General features: G+C 35.3%; 1 long non-coding RNA gene and 1 other non-coding gene across 2 annotated transcripts; one reads left to right on the top strand and one right to left on the bottom strand.

Moving 5' to 3' along the window:
• The first annotated feature begins 1,775 nt into the window (after positions 1-1,775).
• On the top strand, positions 1,776-1,881 carry LOC124886285. Its single transcript, XR_007043371.1, has one exon. It is a non-coding gene; the product is annotated as a small nucleolar RNA R71 (small nucleolar RNA).
• Positions 1,882-13,847: 11,966 nt separating this feature from the next.
• On the bottom strand, positions 13,848-17,831 carry LOC124885525. The gene is made up of 2 exons (XR_007042635.1): positions 15,046-17,831; positions 13,848-14,577 (listed from the first exon to the last, which is right to left on the bottom strand). It is a non-coding gene; the product is annotated as an uncharacterized LOC124885525 (long non-coding RNA).
• Between the last annotated feature and the right edge of the window lie 406 nt (positions 17,832-18,237).

The raw sequence follows: 18,237 nt of genomic DNA, 5'->3' as shown, positions 1-18,237 counted from the left end.
ATTTTCCTCCATCCTCTTCCTTCTACATCGAGCCCATCTTCTTATTCATTTATGACCTCTTGAGTTTGAACACTCAAAGGTCAATAACTTTCTCAATGATAGCTTTCCAGGTTCATCAATCAATGTCCCTTTGGTCTTAGGTATTAGTGGCTTTGGCAGCTCAATGAGAATGTCTGAAGAGGTCTTTGGTGGATAGGGATCCATCACTACACACTCATCCACTTGTATCACTATAATCATGCATAAATATTCATAGTGGGATAGTGTATTGATTGATTAGTAGACTTTGAAGACCACTTTTTTATCATACAATATCATTTTGAGCGTACCTTCTCAAATATCTATCAATGTTTCTCCCATTACCCAGAATGGAAGTCCAAAAATTATCAGAACCCTATCATCTACCTTATAATCCAAAACAAAAAATCAATAGGGATAATTAACTTACCAACCTTGATGAGAACGTCCTCGATGATTCCTTTAGGACAAACTATGGATTAGTCTGCTATTTGGAGTAACGTAAAGCATGATATTGGCTTTCCCAAGCTTAAGGTGTTGAACATCGATAGGGGTATCAAATAGATACTTGCCCCAAAATCACTTAGTACAAGAACCACCTCGCTTTTAACAATCTGATTGGGAAGTTTTCCCAGGGTCCTTATGATTTTTTAGGCATCTTCTGCATCACCATAGATCTACACTCCTCAGTAAGTGCTACTATCTAAACATCCGATAGCTTAATTCTCTTAGTCACCATATCCTTCAAGTACTTAGCATACTTTGGCATTGCTTGTAAAACGTCTACAAGAGGAAGGTTAATGTAAATCTCTCTGAATGTGTCAAATAACTTAAAGCATGCATCCTCCTGTGATTTTCTTATCCCCTATAGAAATTTAGGTAGTGGATATACGTTAACCTATTCATCAAATTTTGTTTTCGGGTACTTGGACTTCCATTAATAATCAATAACTTTTTCTACAATTAGTTGAGGAATCAACCCTGAATTAACCACCTTATTTGTCTTTGGAGGTCTGTCAATCAACTTTTCACCACCCCTCAAAGTGATTTTCATTACTTGTTTTAAAGGTTTGGTGTCACTTGGAAATCCCTCTTGAGGCTTGGTATTTTGTGCCTGCTGCATTTTCACCAACTGATACTCCAACTGCTTCTAAAGTTCTTACTAATTTTTGAGTTTAGCAGCCTACTGTTCTTGGGTGGCCATGATATTCATTAACATATCTTCTATGTTACTGGCCTGTGAGTTTTATTGTTATTGAATTTGCTGATTATTGTTCCATGAATAATTTAGTGCCTGAGTCTGCCACTTTTGGTAGTAGTCATTACCATAGTTTGGCCTTTAATCATTACCCACAAAATTGTTTAACTCGAGATTTGCACCACACATATTTTCTGAGAGGACACTAATGCCGCAAATATCACACCATATCGGAGTTTACTGCACTACATTCATCTGAGCCTGAGACTTGTGCACTCCCAACTTGCTAAATTTTCTCATCAATTGGTTCTGCCTAGTTGATAGTTGGTTGACTAAGTCTGAAATACTATCAACTTCACAAACACCTACAAAAGTTTTGATTGATCTTCTTGATGCACCACAATGCAAATTCGAACATCCTTGTGCAATCCGGTTCAATAATGTATACAACTCATCATAAGTCTTTTCAAGAGCCTGACCACCTGTAGCTGAATCTAGAAAAATTTTTGTGTTATGGTAAAGGGCTTCAACAAAGGTGTGAGCTAATTCCTTATTGGACTACTCATGATGTGGACAGTCCCAAAGAATAGGCTTGAATCTTTCCCAAGCATGATAAAGGCTCTTATCTAGCCTCTGTTTGTAGCTCAAAATCTTCTTATGAAGTATCGAAATCTCTACAAATTGAATGAAACAGATAAGGAATTTCCTAGCTAAGTCATCCCAAGTTGTGATTGAGTATGTCGGCTCAAGGTTCAACCACTTTTTTGCTTCCCCTAACAGCAAAAGAGGGAAGAGTGTCAACCTCACATAGTCAATTGACACACCCATAGGCATAATTGTGTTACTGATCTTAAGAAAGTTTTGCAAGTAGACTTATGGCTATTCATATGATAGCTTGGTGAATTGTAAACTCCTATACAAGAGCTGCACCATGTTTTTTTTCTGCTTGACTCAACCTCTAGCAGATGGTTTTTTAATAGGGAGGTTAAATTTGTCACAAGTGGGATTGACACTTCGTAAACTATCCTGCGGTCTGGTAGATACTTAGCCATGGCATAGGGATATCTTACTATTGGTTGATTTGTGGGGTGCGGTAGAGAAGGATTTCTTCTCTTCTCCTTTGGTGTAAGCGTTGTTTGCGATCGGGGTCTGATTTAACGAATTCCAAGTCCCTTGACAACACACTATTTTGTTAACCTGCACCTGCAAATTTGAAACCAACACCAAGTGAAAATCACCAAAGAAATCCAAAAAGTAAAACTAAAATTAAAGAAGTTGCCAAATTACAAGCCCCTGACAACAGCGCCAAAAACAATTTGTGCCCAATCACACAAGAAAGTGTACGTTGTCACACCAAGTAGTAAAGTGACAATTTAAAATACAAGTATCGATCCCAAGGGGACTTGTGTAAAACAACTATCAAATTCTAGTTCACTATTGAGATTAAATTAGTGCAAACATAACCACGAGAGTTTGTAATTTATAAGTAATTGTAAATGAAGAAATGTAGAAAAGTAAAGTTATTGGACAATCAATAAGGAGAAAGCCAAGTTTAAGTCTCTACAAACAATCATACTATGCTATTAAACTTCGTTGGTTATGTTACTTATCTTTGTTGTTGATTCATGGGGTTTAATTTACGACTAAGGTCTTCCGAGCCTCTATTCACCTATCTAACTTAGATCCACAAATACATCATTGAGTAAGGATGTGAGAACTAAGTTAGATAAGGTATATTATTATCCTAACTGCAAATTACAACTTCATTCTGTGGAATATTACAATCCTATTCTAATTACCCCATGTTCTATCTTCTTGTTCCTCATTTCAAGATCACAAGATGACAATGGATATATTATAAGGGTCACGAATTCTTAAAACAGTAATAGAAAAGGATAAATAAATAACCAAATATTATAAACAATCAAAAACCAAACCAATTCATAGAAAGAGTAATCACATTCTTGGCCTTAACCCAGAAAAAGGGCATTTAACCGCTCATGGACATAACTGTAATCATAATAGATGAATACATAATAAAATCTATAAGAAAACTAAATTAAAGAAATAAAAACTCTATTTGAAGTGTTTAACATCCTCCCTCATAGTTTAAAGGTCTTCCAAGATGCTTAGCATTATGTTTAAATGTCCTATTTATAGAAGGTCAAATCCGACGATTTTGATCTATGGTCCGCGTTGTGCCCACTATTGCGGCACATAGGATGTGAGACACACCATAGTATCTAAGATACACATTTTGTGGTACATTAGGAATCTCCCAAGGCATATCACCTTACCCATATTGGCGGCTAAGCTCCGCGACGCGCCATGGATTCTAAGAGGTCCATTTTACATCATATCTTGTCTTGTGCTTTTGTCCATCAATTCAAAGCCTTATGGTGTTGTTTATAATTGATTTACAGCTTGTGTATCATCCATATATCATCATCATCAACTAATCATACATACTATAGTATCACACCCACAAATTAGAGCTCAAAACAATACAACATCCAAGACCGTGAACTAGAAACTTAAGCCAAGAATACTAGTTTTGCCCCTTTTGATCTTTAACATGGGTTTGACTCTTGGGTTTATTAAATTGAACCTTAAACACTATAAATAATTTATTCCACACATAATTAAACAATCATATCATTAGGAACTTATTAATCACACTAAGATCCATCAAGATAAACTAGAAAAACATAGCTCAAGCTAGTAACACTAGTTGTCTCGTTTAAACTCTAAGTAACTAAATTAACTCCAACTTGTTTGAAAAAATCCTTAAAAATTGTAACAAAGAATTTTTAAACTTATATGATCATTTATATCATTATCAACACATTAAGCACACAAAAAGTCCTCAAAATAGGCTAAATAAGCTCAAATAACAACAATGAGGTGCATAAATCCACCTCAGATCAGTTTAGGGAAATCACAATCTCGTCGGTTATTAACCATACCATGCATTACACAAGTTCAAAACCATAATTAAAGCATTAATAGTCAAGGTAAACCATAGGAAACATTGTTCAACAACTAACATTCAAAACCCTAAACCCATGTTTCAAAACTATCATCATTACCATATGAACAATACTTTAAAATATATGTATGTAACAAATTAGAAATTAGGGAAGAGTAACCTGCCTGAAACACCAAAGATTATGGAGAAATTCTAACCGTGGAGCCGTTGGATAACCTACTTCTTTCAAACCCTAAGTATGGATGCTTGAGAGACTTGAGAAGGAAGGAATAATGTTTGGAGTGGGTTATCGATTAAATTAGGACTCCAAGTATATTTATAGCTCGTGCATTATTATTGGGATAAGAGGAAAATTTCTAAAATACCTCCATTTTAAAAACTGGAAAAATAAACCATCAATCATTATAGGTCTCATAATGACTTGTCGCGTCTCATTATGACTCGTCTCCATGAGTCGTTGTCAAGACAGTGTCATTAGTAACACCCAGTATTGATCATATGACTCGTATACCATGGCTCGTAATGGGACGCTACAACTTATTGGGTCGAGTCGTAGTCAAAACATAAACCAATTAGGATAAACACTAGACATCCTATGTTTTACATAAAATGACTTGTAACGAGTCCTTACGACTCATAGTGAGCCACTCATAGTCATAATAAAACTTAGCCACACACACACTGTTTAGGTCATGATTGGGTCTAATGACTCGTCATGACTCCCTATGAATCGTTGGGTAAGTCATAATCTTGATAGTGAGGATAAAATTTCAGAAATTTTCAAGGACCAACATCTGGGATGTTTCATTTTCACCCTCTAGGGATCATTCATCCTTAAATGATGGGTTAAAGAATTTCTTAGAATGATTTGTCACCAAACACAACCACACTTACCTTTAACAAAGATAGAAAACAAAGACATTAAGGAATTAACAATTTCCTTTAACAAGGTCATAAAACAAAGATGCTAAGATCTCACATACCTTAAGCACTATTTTCTTGAATAGGGAATAGGAAATGATACTTGAACTTTAGTTTCTCCTCGGCTTCCCAAATAGCTTCTAGAAAATTTTGGTTCCTCAAAAGAACCTTTACCGAAGCCACATCCTTCCTCCGCAACCAACGTACTTGCCGATCCAAGATCTCTACCAGAACTTCCTCATAAGACAAGGAATTAGAATTTCCCACCCCTTCAAAAGGAATAACCATCGAAGGATCATCCACGCACTTCCTCAACATCGAGACATGGAAGACCAGATGAATATAGCTCAAACAATAATGCAATTCTAATTCATATGCAACATTGCCAACCCTCTTCAAAACCAAATGAGGACCAACATAACAGGGACTGAGTTTCCCCTTCTTTCAAAATTGCATCACTCCCTTCATGGGTGATACCTTTTATAAAACCCAATCGCCAATGTTAAACTCCAACTCTCTTTGCCTCACATCCGCGTAGGACTTTTGGGAACTTTGGCTGGTCTTAAGCCTATCCCGAATCACCATCACCTTCTCCATGGCTTGATGAATCAAATTTGGACCAAATAACTCAGCCTTCCAAAATTAGTACCACCCAATAAGAGAATGATAGCTCCTACCATACAAAGCCTCAAACAAGGCCATATCAATGCTAGATTCATAACTGCTGTTGTAGGCAAATTCTATTAGTGGCGAGTGGTCAACCCAACTTCCATTGATGTTGATCACAAAAGATTTGAGCATATCCTCAAAAGTTTGAATGGTTCTATCCACCTTCCCATCTATCTGCAGATGGAAAGCGGTACTAAGGCTCATCGTAGTACCCAAAACTCTTCTAACGGAACACCAAAAATGATATGTGAACTGAGTACCTCAAAGGGAAATAATTGAAAATGGAGCACTATGAAACTTTACTATCTCCTCAATGAACAACTTGGCATAATCCTCTAAAGAGAAATTAGTCCTCACCGGCAAGAAGTGAGCAGACTTAGTCATCCTATCAACAATAATTCAAAAAGAATTGAACTGACGTCGAGACCACAGAATACAAGGAACAAACCCCATAATAATTATTTCGCACTTACATATAGGCAACTCAATTTCTTAAAACAATCCATCGGGACTAAAGCGCTCAACCTTCACTTGCTGACAAACTATGCACTTAGCCACAAAATTGGCCACCTCCAACTTCATGTTACTCTACAAATTAATTTCCTTAAGATCATGATACATTTTCATCAAACCAAGTTGAACCATATAACAGAACTCCTGTGCTTCAGCCAAAATTCTTCCCTGCAACCTATCAATACCGGGAACACACAATCTACCTTGGTACCTCATGATACCATCACCACCAATCTTAAAAGCCATATCTTTTTGCCTACCTACATCCTCCATGATTTATATTAAGATAGGGTCCAACACTTGTTTCTCCTATACCTGAACAACAAAAGTTAACTTTCCCACATCCTGCACAATCACACCACTATCCTTAGAATCAAGAGACGGACTCCAAGATTATCCAAACGATGAATATCCTTGACAAAATCCCGCTTCTCTTTATCCATATGAGATAAGCTCCCCATGGACAACTTGCTAAGAGAATTAGCAACCATGTTAGCTTTACATGGATGATAGTGGAGACTCATGTCATAGTCCTTAAGCAACTTAAGCCATCTCTTTTACCTGACATTTAGCACTTTTTGAGTTAACATATATTATCGACTCTTAAGATTCGAATAAATATCAACATGGAGGCCATACAAATAGGATCACCAAATCATAAATGCAAACACCATAACTAATTATTCAAAATCATAAGTCGAATAGCTCTTCTCATGAACCTTTAAATGCCTAAAAGCATATAAAACCACATTTCCATGTTGATTCAGCATGCAACCCAATCCTACCCACAACGCATCACAATACACCAAAAAACCATCAGTACCTTCAGGTAGGGTCAAAACCAAAGTTGAAGTCAACTTATCTTTCAATTTATCGAAACAACCCCCACATAATTCCGACCACAAGAACTTCATCTTCTTCTAAGTCAACTTAGCCAATAGGGTAGCAATAGAAAAGAAACATTCCATGAACCTTCTATAATACCTAGCAAAACTCAGAAAGCTTCAAATGTCAATTTGAGTCGTAGGTCTAGGTCACTTCTTAACAACCGCAACTTTTTGTAGATCCACAATGATCCCTATACTAGAAACAACATGACCTAGATAAGTCACAATATTTAACCAAAAATCATACTTCATGAATTTCAGATACTACCACTGATTTCAATGTTATCAACTTAAGGCTGAGGTAATGTCATGATCTGCCTCACTTTTAGAATAGACCAAAATATCATCAATAAATACAATCATGAACAAATCTAAGAACAGACAGAATACTGGATTTATAAGATCCGAAAATATTTCGGGGCATTGGTAAAGTCAAAGGACATCACTAAATACTCAAAATGACCATAAACAGGTTAAGAAAGCAGTCTTAGGGATATTTCCCGCCGTAATCTTAAATTAATGGTACTTAGGCCAAAGATCAATAAAAATAAACCTTAGAGTTAGGCAATCAAGCAATGCATAGCATAAATGCCACCAATCTACCCCCAAAATTACATCAAAGTTTAACATGTCCAACTTTATCATATCCATCAAGGTATCCCTATCACGGACGAACATCACACAACCCTTATAGAGCCTTGTAGCGATAATAGAGTCACCCACTGGGGTGGACACAGAAAAGAGATTTGGAATACACTCATGATCAAAACCAAAATGGATAGCCACATAAGGGGTGACATGAGGGAGGGTAGACCAGGTATCAAGTAGTCAATATAGGTCACCGGAGAAAAGATTGAGCATACCTGTAACAACATCGAGGATGCCTTGGAATCTTTAGGAGTAGCAAGAGCTTACAAATAATTTCTACCAATGCCGGAGCAAGAAGTAAAAGTATCAATCATTGATGCCTGAGCTGATAAAGTAGAAATAGGGATCTTATTTTCCTTACAAGCAACCCTGGAAGGACAATACCTCTGTATATTACCATATTTAAGGCACTCATTCCTCGCTTCATCATAAAGACCACGATGCACCTAACCATGAAATCAACCATGGGATATGATGAAGCTGACTGAGCCCCATACTAGCCTAAGAAAAGGCATCATGTGCCCTGGGACCAACACTACAATGTAAATGGTGATCACCCGACAACTTCAGATAAGCAGCACTAGCCGTAGAGAAGGAACAAGAATTGCCCCACTTTTTAATTGACAACCTCCCACCATTTCTACCACTCTATTGTTGACCTTTATCCTGATATGAATACCAAAACTTCTTAATCTGTCATTCGCTCATCTCTGCATTCTTCTTCTTCACATCTTCCTCTAGTTGCATATACACCACAATTATAAAGATGTCCATATCCTTGTTACAAAAATATCAGCCTTTCTCTCAAAGGATAACACAGAAGAAAATTTCCTCATTCTATCTCTCATGCTAGACACAAATTTTGGATCATATTATGATAGCTAATAAACCTTCAAGGCATACTCCTATACTATCATACTTTCTTGCTTTAAGTTCATAAATTTCTCATCTTTTTCCTGCCTCAACTCCTGAGGAAAAAAGAGATCTAGAAAAGCACTAGAGAAATCATCCCACAAAGCAAACTCATCATCATCACCCTAGACTGATCCTATTCCTCAGACCACTGATATGCCATATCCTTCAATTGATAGGCAACAAAATCCACATAATTCCCATCAGTAGAATGAAACACAAAGAAAATATTTTCTATCTCAGTTATAAAATTTTGAAGATCTTCCCCAACTTTAAAACTAGTGAAGTGGAAGGGCCCACCCTCATAAATTAGCAAACTCTAGCAACCTTAAAAGATGGAATAATAGAAGCAACATACACAGTCTAAGAAGCCACCAAATGGGTATGGAAATGAATTGACTGATAGAACTCAATAATAAATATATCAGCATAAGATGTTCGAGGACAGATCGGGTGAACTGGGTGAACTCCACTAGGTCAATCAGAAACAACGACCCTAGGTTGTGTCTGAACTCCTTAAATAGGATGAACTCATCTACATTGTACTCATATAGGACAGAAAAGTTTCCACGAGCATCATATCTTCTAGGAAGCATGATCTAAAAAGCGAACATACTGGGATTAAAGGAGATTTTAAGACCATAGACTCTATAGCTCAAAATAGAATGACAAGAAAGGGAAACATTCCTAAATACCTCGTGGCCCCTCCATTATAAGTGTGGCGCACTACATACCTATAAAAGAGACTCTACTAGACACGGCTTTGTGGACACTCAATGACCCCAAAGCTAGGCTCTGATACCAAATTTTTCATGATGTGAACCATGGCCTTGCCGTGATGGGTATCTTAAGTCCCATATGGGTCTGATACTACCCCCAGCACCTATCCTAATGAACATAACATCCCCACCATCGAATAAATTCTGAACATATAACAAGATAACATATGAATAAGATTAGTGATATTTAAATCACCTCTATTATTGATAATCGGTAACTGACCGAACAACCTACCAATGTCACCCAAGTCGACAGTAATCAAATAAAGCCTTCTTACTACAGAACCAAAATAAGTCTTAGTCCAGAGATTCCCCAACTCTGACAAATTACAATGACAATGGTAATGTTAATGATAATGAAAACTCTCAATTCTTATATATGATAAGAAATGATAAAATGTCTAAGACTTTTGGAGAATGGAGGCTCACCATTTCACCACAATAAGCCGACAAACTAAGACGATCCACCAAACCTCTACGTAGGAAAAGTTGAGGTATCTTTGGTGTCTGCATCCTATCGGGATTCAACATTGTGAGATGATTAGTAGGTTGAGCACTAGCATGTAATTTAGGAATAAGGATAACATAATGTTCTGATAAACTGTTTCTAAATCATTCAAATCTAAAGCACATAATCAAATTCATATATGTACATATGTGTATGTACCATATACTGGGATAGGGAAAAAGGCTTAAGATATACTTTAAAACTTTAGCTAGGATTATATAGCTTAACCATGATAACATAAGAAGGCAACCATGGGCTATATAGGCCCATCCCTTCCTTAACTGGTAGGGCTTTAAGTCGTATGGTTCCACGAACCAGAGGGTATACTTATGCACTATGGGGTACTCGAACCACCTAGCATATCAAGGTAACACAAGTACCCAATCATGTGATATGATATGGGAGACTCAAACCTCTCAATCATATGATAATAATAAGGGGGACTCAAACCGCTAGGTCATTTAGACCGTCGCAGCAACAATCACAATTTTTAGTATTGGTCCTTCGGGACCTCCACTTTCAAAACTCAGCTACACAATCCCCATCAAAGCTGAATTAAATCATTTATAACACATTCTCATTTATTTAACCATAATATATATTTAGGCATACATTATTGGTATCGTCATACCTACTACACTTGAAAGATAACATCAACATGCCTAAACACTTTCATTATTTGGGGACATTCATGGACCCTTAGTTTAATTATGCGTTAGCTTGAGGAATTACACAACCCATAATTTTTAATTCAAAATCATTATGATTCATTAATAATTCTCATCATACAATTATTTAAGAATAGTTCAATGTTTATGTTTTTCATATTCAAAACCAATTTCACAATATTGGGTTGAGGTCATTACCACTTTAAATCTTACAAGTTAGGGAAAATCACAATCCCCTTATTTATTCACCATACCCATTCATCCCACAAGTTCAATACCATAATTAAAGTATGAATAGTCAAAGGTAAACCATGGGAAATTATTTTCAACAAAAAAATTCAAAACCTTTGACCCATATTTCAAAACCATTATCAATAACAAATGAAAAACACTTAATAACATATGCTTTCAATAGATTTTTATTTAGGGAAGTGTAACATGCTTGAAATACCCAAGATTGCAGAGACAATCCAATCCTTGAGCCCTTGGAAGACCTACTTCTTGGAAACCCTAAGTATGGATGCTTGATAAACTTAAGAGAGCAAAAAGATTGTTTGGAGTGGGATATCGATGAAATTAAGACTCCAAGTATGTTTTTTGGTCGTGGGTTATTATTGAAATAAGAGGTAAATGTCTAAAATACCTTTTTTTAAAAAGATGGAAAAATAAACCGTTTGTCGTTACGGTAGCATAATGAATCATCATGACTCATCTCTATGAGTCATTTTCATGAAAGTGTCACCAGGAACACCCACTATTGGCCTTAAGAATGGTATACCATGGCTCGTAATTTAACCCTACGATTCGTGGGGTCCAGTAGTAGTCAACACAGAAACCAATTGGGGTAAACACTGGACATTCTACAATTTTCATAAAATGACTCATAACGAATCCTAATGACTCATTGTGAGCCATTTTTACTCAAAATCAAACTTAAATGCTGATACACTATTTAGGTTATTATTGGGTCTAACAACTCATCATGACTCTCTATGACTCGTAGGGTAAGTCATCATCTAAACAGTGAGGATAAAATTTCAAAAATTTTCAAGGACCAACACCTGGGATGTTTTACTAGTTGGACCCAAATGAGTAAATCTCTCAAACCTCTTTTAATCCACAACAGATATAGATATATTAGCAATAATAAGAGTCATAATAAATTTGGCTACTTGATAACCCATTTGAGGAGACATAATATAAAGAACTATAAACCCTACATCTCATAACACCATACTCAAATACAAAAATATAAGGAGGAACTATACTCAAAGTTTGTGGAGTACCATAAGCTAATATCGGTACAATGGGTGGATCCATTCTCAGAATCGAAGGAACATCATAAGTAGATTTTGGCATGGATAAGGTACATCACTTGGCGCTTGAGGAATACGGGGTGCACTCAAAGGAGAACCCTCCAACTGAGTCTGCAAATAGGCCCTTAATCCCTATAATATTGGGTAAAAGAACTCAATAGAACTGGAGTAGGACCTATATTTCTAACAAACTCATCTCGAAGCTCAGAGAGAGCCCTTTTATGCTATATCTAGATGGTTGTAGATCCTCGTGACCATCTTCCATGTCAAGCCATATCATAACTGGAAATGCGCCCTCTAGATTAGGCTCTCCCCTAAGAAAAATGATTTGAATATCTAGCCGCACTTTATCTAGTCCTCACCATCTGCACAAAAATGGGTGAAAGAGTATGAAATAAGATATGTTTCATAAAGATATCTTATAGCCTCTAAAAGTTAGATATAGAAATCTATGTATCTACTTACGAGAATCTATTAGAGACCTCATTCTTACACTGTTGAGACCAATGACCCTAGAACTAATACAAATTTGTCATGAACCGAAAATCAAGGGTCATGATGGTGCTTGTCATAGAAAGCATTGAAAAGTAAGTCTACCACCCATACAGATATAACATGAGAAATTTATCGAAACCCAAGATAAGGCTTTGTGAGCAAAGACAAGACACTTAAATATGATAATGAAAGAAATATAATGAATGATACCAAACAAAATCTAAAACCTAGTGTCACAGTGTAAGAAGTACTAAATACTTCTCGAATGTAAAAAGATACTATAATATTCCTAACAAAGGACCAAGACTCTATCTCAGAATACAAAATCAGAGATGTAATAGATAGAAATAGGTATTAGGCTAAGTCCTAAAGAATAGATCAACTTCTACCTTTAATGGACTCTAAGTATCACCTGAATCAACTATCTGTATGGTGCACGAATACCTGTATTTTTGCACAATATCTTTTACACCTATGGAGCTAAAACTTCTTGACGTATGCCACGAACTGAACCAGGGCCTAGCCGTGACAGGTATCTCAAGTCCCACATAAACCAGAGTTCACCCTCTGCACCTAACCAGACCAACCAGAACACACCACATGGTGGAATGAATTTTGAACATATAGGAACATTGAATACAATAGTCTATGAAAGTTTTAAATGCATGCCTAAAACCATCCCCCAAAGCTCGACTAAATGATTGACCAACGCCGTACAATGGCCATAGTAGTCCAAACAAATCCTTCTAAACTATGGTCTAAGACTTAATACCAATAAAGTATAGGAACATTCCCCTAACAATAGCAAGAAACCAAATCCAAAGAAATAGTCAAAATGTCACTACTGGAAATTACCCCTATGGTGACGGTTGTAAAACTGTTACAATATACGACAAAATCGTTAAAATAGATCTACCATAATAGTTCACCAAACGTCCTATATATGGGCATTGTGATAGATCTATGGCAATGTCTTATGCAACGGTTGGCTGATACCGTTGCCATAGGTGAGGCTATAACAATAGTTATTTTTTGACTTATTGGGATCTATTGCAATGACATTAAACCATTACAATAATATCTATTGTGATGGTTTTGTTATTCTATTATAACATTTTTTGAGTACCTATTACAACTATTTCATTAAACTATTGCAATAGTTTTATTGGTCTTTCGCAATGAATTTTGACTACCTATTGCAACAGCTTATTAATCTATTGCAAAGATAGTTTCCACATGTTAATAAATTGAAATGATTTATATAAATAGTTGCTTTTATTAATGTAAATTTTTATTTTCATAAATAATAAATTACAACACAAAATATACACATCACAAAAAAATCATTCATTAATAATCTCATAATTCAAAATACATAACAAGCTAGTAATTTAAACTCAAAAGCAAAACGTTAATTAAGTCCAATTGATTAGTTAAGTGGCAAGTTCTAAATCATCAACATATTTCAGAAATGCATCTAGTGTAAAATCTGGACCAGGTTCAAATTCAAATCTCTCGGCTTCAAAGATAGCACCTTCACCATGAGGTCTATTGGCAACACTATCATTACCTGGGACTACTCTCATTTTTAATCATCTTATTATTTTCTTTTTCTTAGGAGTATTAACTTCCCACATCCTTCTTATCTAATCTCGATTCTAATGTTTTTTTGATTCTCTGTACATAGGTAGCAAATTTGGAGTTCTCTTATATAGTTTTTTCCTTAAGAGGGCATGAAGGTTTCCATGAAGCAAGAGTTACTATGCGACAAATTACTTAAGCCTCTCCTTTGGAGCGTATGCTGGCCATATATTGACGCGTATCTTCAGATTCCTTTAGATTTAAAAAGAGTTATTAAGGAAACTTGACCAGGCAAGACTCATAAAACTCCCTTCAAACTGTGAATACCAGAAGTGAATGGTTGGACTATTCAAGATAGAGGAACTGAAAGGAGTTGATTAGCCAATTAAATTAGGACCTCTTCATTTGGATAGAACACTGGAGCGTCCCCAATATCAGGCCTAGAATCTTCCTCTGGCAGCCATCTCACATTTACCTGTTCCAAGCTTAAAACTATAAATAGCATATACATGTAACAGACCTATAAATTTCTATTGAACCAGACTACTCAAAAACTTTAGAACATCATACTAATCAACCACACCTCTCTATTAAACCAGTCTACTCAACCACTTTAAAACAACTTAATACTCAACTACTTTAATACTGAACTAGACAAATGTTATACCATGCCCTTCCTAGTTAGAAGCAGAGCTAGGATTTGAAGTTTATGTATTCAAAATTCTAAATATTCCAAGTCAATAGGTTCTAAAATAATAATTTCAAATATCAAATTAATTTCCTATGAAAAATACAGCATTTGAGCCAAAACTATTGCATTCGGCTAAACATGGACCCGGTTTGTAGCTCTGCTCCTACCTTCTTACTACTTCTCCCATTTTCACCCCATATTAAGAATAGAGCAAATTCGTCCATAAAATTTAATAAGCTTGTGTATACTTACTTTTAAGTAATCTTCAAGAGCTGGATGAATCACTTTTTGAACTTCATCAACAAATTTTGGCAAAGAGAATGATCTTCCAAAAACATATTTCAAATTTATAGACAAACAGCCAAAAAGATGAAAATTATAAGTTGATCTTAAATTGAATATACATAACACATCTTTTAAAATGGTAATGTCTAACTATAATCTTGGAATTTCTAAACAATTGAATTATCACTCATTTCCAATCTGTAATAAACATTTTCTATCAATTATCATCCAAAACATAAAGTACTTAACATAACTCCACATAAAACACATTCCAGATCAAGCCATGTATATCTTAAACATAGTAAAGGTAAAGAGTTGAAAATGAAAATCTATTACTAGCACAAAAGATAAAATTACGGTGAGACTAAAAAGCACCTCTTGCCACTTTGTTACAAGAGGTTGACACATTGCAGTGAAACTCTCATTGGGTATCATATGGTATGCAACCCTATTTGAATAAACAAGTACAGAAAAACATTGTCCTTACTAGCTACCACTACACCCAAACAAAAATAACCAGTTTTTTATCTACTGCTGCTAATAAAAAAAGAAGAAAAAGGGATGAGAAGAAGAAGAAAAGATGGAAGATCTTGATCCATCTGAAACAAATCTCTTAACTTTCGTGTGATTTCTTGAACACCCTTCTTGATACGTGATTGTTCAACGAATATATATTGATACAGGAAAACTTACAAAGTTAAGAATATTAGTTAATCTACAGTAAGGATCATCAGTAAGTTCTGCCACTTCACTTTTTGCTATTTGCTCTATCTTTTCTTATATCATTCACATCTATTATAAATTATTCTACTTTGTGTCAATTCAAAAAAATATAATGTTCAATTCTTTTTCTTTTCTATTATGAATGGTTTGGATGTCGCCTGAATTAAAAATGGTTTGATTCCATGCATATAACAACATGGAGAACTAGAGCATAATATTTTATTTTAAGGAGTAACACCTCCTGAATTCTAAAATACTCTGCTAGAAAGGCTATAGCCCGAAGGTGACCAAATGAACGTTCACATACGTTCTTAATTCCCTTCATGTTCTTTCTCAAATAAGATAATTTTTTCATGCTGAACTGATTATCAAACTGATGGATTGAGAAAAACATACCACCAAATATTAACTAGTGTCAGATCATAAAAGGGAAGTTATGCAATTGAAGACCATTTATCAAACATATGATCACACAAGTTCTTAAAATTATTGTTGGTGGTTTACTCATTCTTTATGGTTGTACAAGGATTTGAAAAAACACCTTCAAGTCTTCAAATCTAGGTCAAGAACCAAAATGATTTGCAGACTTGTTGTAGAAATAAGACGAAAAGCTCAATAACATCTTGGAAACCCATGATTCAAAAAGTATCATCATCCAAATGGGTCCAATATTAGCCACCTTAACATAAGACATCAGTTGCTATAGAAGTAGAAATGATTTCACCAAAACTATTACTAACGAATAGATAACTAATCAACCATGTCTTGAGGGGAAAAGGGAAAAGAGTTTGATTGAGTCAATTCAGTACATTGGACTAATAATATTAATCTAGACTATATATTATTGTGGTTATAGTTTACCTTGTACAGATAAAAGTTATATTATCATTGATAATGATTTAATTACACAATCATAAACAGAAAGATCTTTTACCTCCTTTGAGTTCAATTTAGACATTCATAAATACTATTGGTAATATAAAGAAAGTAAATACCTATGATCGGTCTTTTCTATGACCAGATAGCTGCAGAATTACTTCCTTCGACATTCGCAAACCACTATATTAGGGAAGATGTCAGGAAATTTTTGTTTTTATACTGTACATCCAATAAATACATACTAAATATTAGTTCTTTCTAGAGGTGCAAGAATTGGCAAGCATAGCAATTGGATCTATAGTTATGCTCATTATTCTAGTGGCCGGGTAAGTAAATGTCATAACACCTAATTATACAGGTTACAAAATTGTATCTCTACTAAATCTATTCCTCCCTGAACTATTATAGTGTTAGCACTATACGTGGATTACCTACAAAGCACACCTCCAAATATTGCCATATATCAGCTACTAGCATTAGGGAAGAAACTTCATTCACTTATTCTTCAAACAATGTTGCAAAGAACCAACTGTAAAGAACAAAAGAGAGCGAAATTAATAACAGCCTTCAAATTATGATATTCTCATGCCTAACACTATTACAAAAGGAATTATCAGCTAGGCTTCAAACTTAGTCTTTTCCATAAGCACAAAAATACTATTAGAAGCTAGAAATTAGGGCACTAAAATTCTATGGAACTTTGAAACTATTTCCGCAAATCATAGAAGCTGAAAGAAGCATGAATATCTATTTTTATAGACGGCTAGAGGTCAAACAAAAGCAGTTGGAGCACTCAAAGTCAGAGCAGTGGTCGATTGGAGCACTGGTGGTTAGAGCGATAGTTGGAGTAGTAGATTGGAGCATCGATTTGAGATACAATCGATCCTCGTGTGAAGTTTTTGTTAATTTTGAAATGCACTGGAGCACTAATTTGAACATTTCGAGCATTGATTTGAAAATTTGTAGCACTGATTGGAAGATCGGAGACGCAAAGTGTTCGATTGGATCGATCGATTGAAACTTTTATTTGTTAACCCAACGAGTTAACTTGATACCCCAAAGTCGATCAGTAGTATTTCTTTATTTTTTTTTAATCATTGTTATATATTTCATTAAATTCGGTGCACTTTGGGAATAATTAGGGAGGGAAAAAATTTAAGTCGATACAATAGCTTTTATTATTCAAATAAGTGATACCATAGGTGGCTTTATGGCAATGCTTCATGTAAGCATTACAATAATACACCCTATTGTAACGGTTATATATCAATAACAATGGTTATAGCATCGACTAAAATAATTTTTTTGTAATGGTTCAATCGACTCTCTATAGCAACGCTTTTTGAACCATTGCCAAAAGGTTCATTATAATAGCGGTAATTTCTAGTAGTGTATAAAGGAAAACATAATCATGAGATGGGGTATTTCGATGTATGAAAGCTCACCACTTAAATCTGACTCATTACCTAATTCTAAATAAAAGTCATTGAGCAGGAGGATTAGGAGTACGACAAATTCCAACATCGCATGCATATACAACATCCGAAGAAGGTTAGT

This window comes from Capsicum annuum, chromosome 7, assembly GCF_002878395.1.
Source record: "Capsicum annuum cultivar UCD-10X-F1 chromosome 7, UCD10Xv1.1, whole genome shotgun sequence".
NCBI lineage: Eukaryota > Viridiplantae > Streptophyta > Magnoliopsida > Solanales > Solanaceae > Capsicum > Capsicum annuum.
Note: the sequence above shows the minus strand (reverse complement) of the source record. Positions and strands in the feature narration are given on the sequence as shown.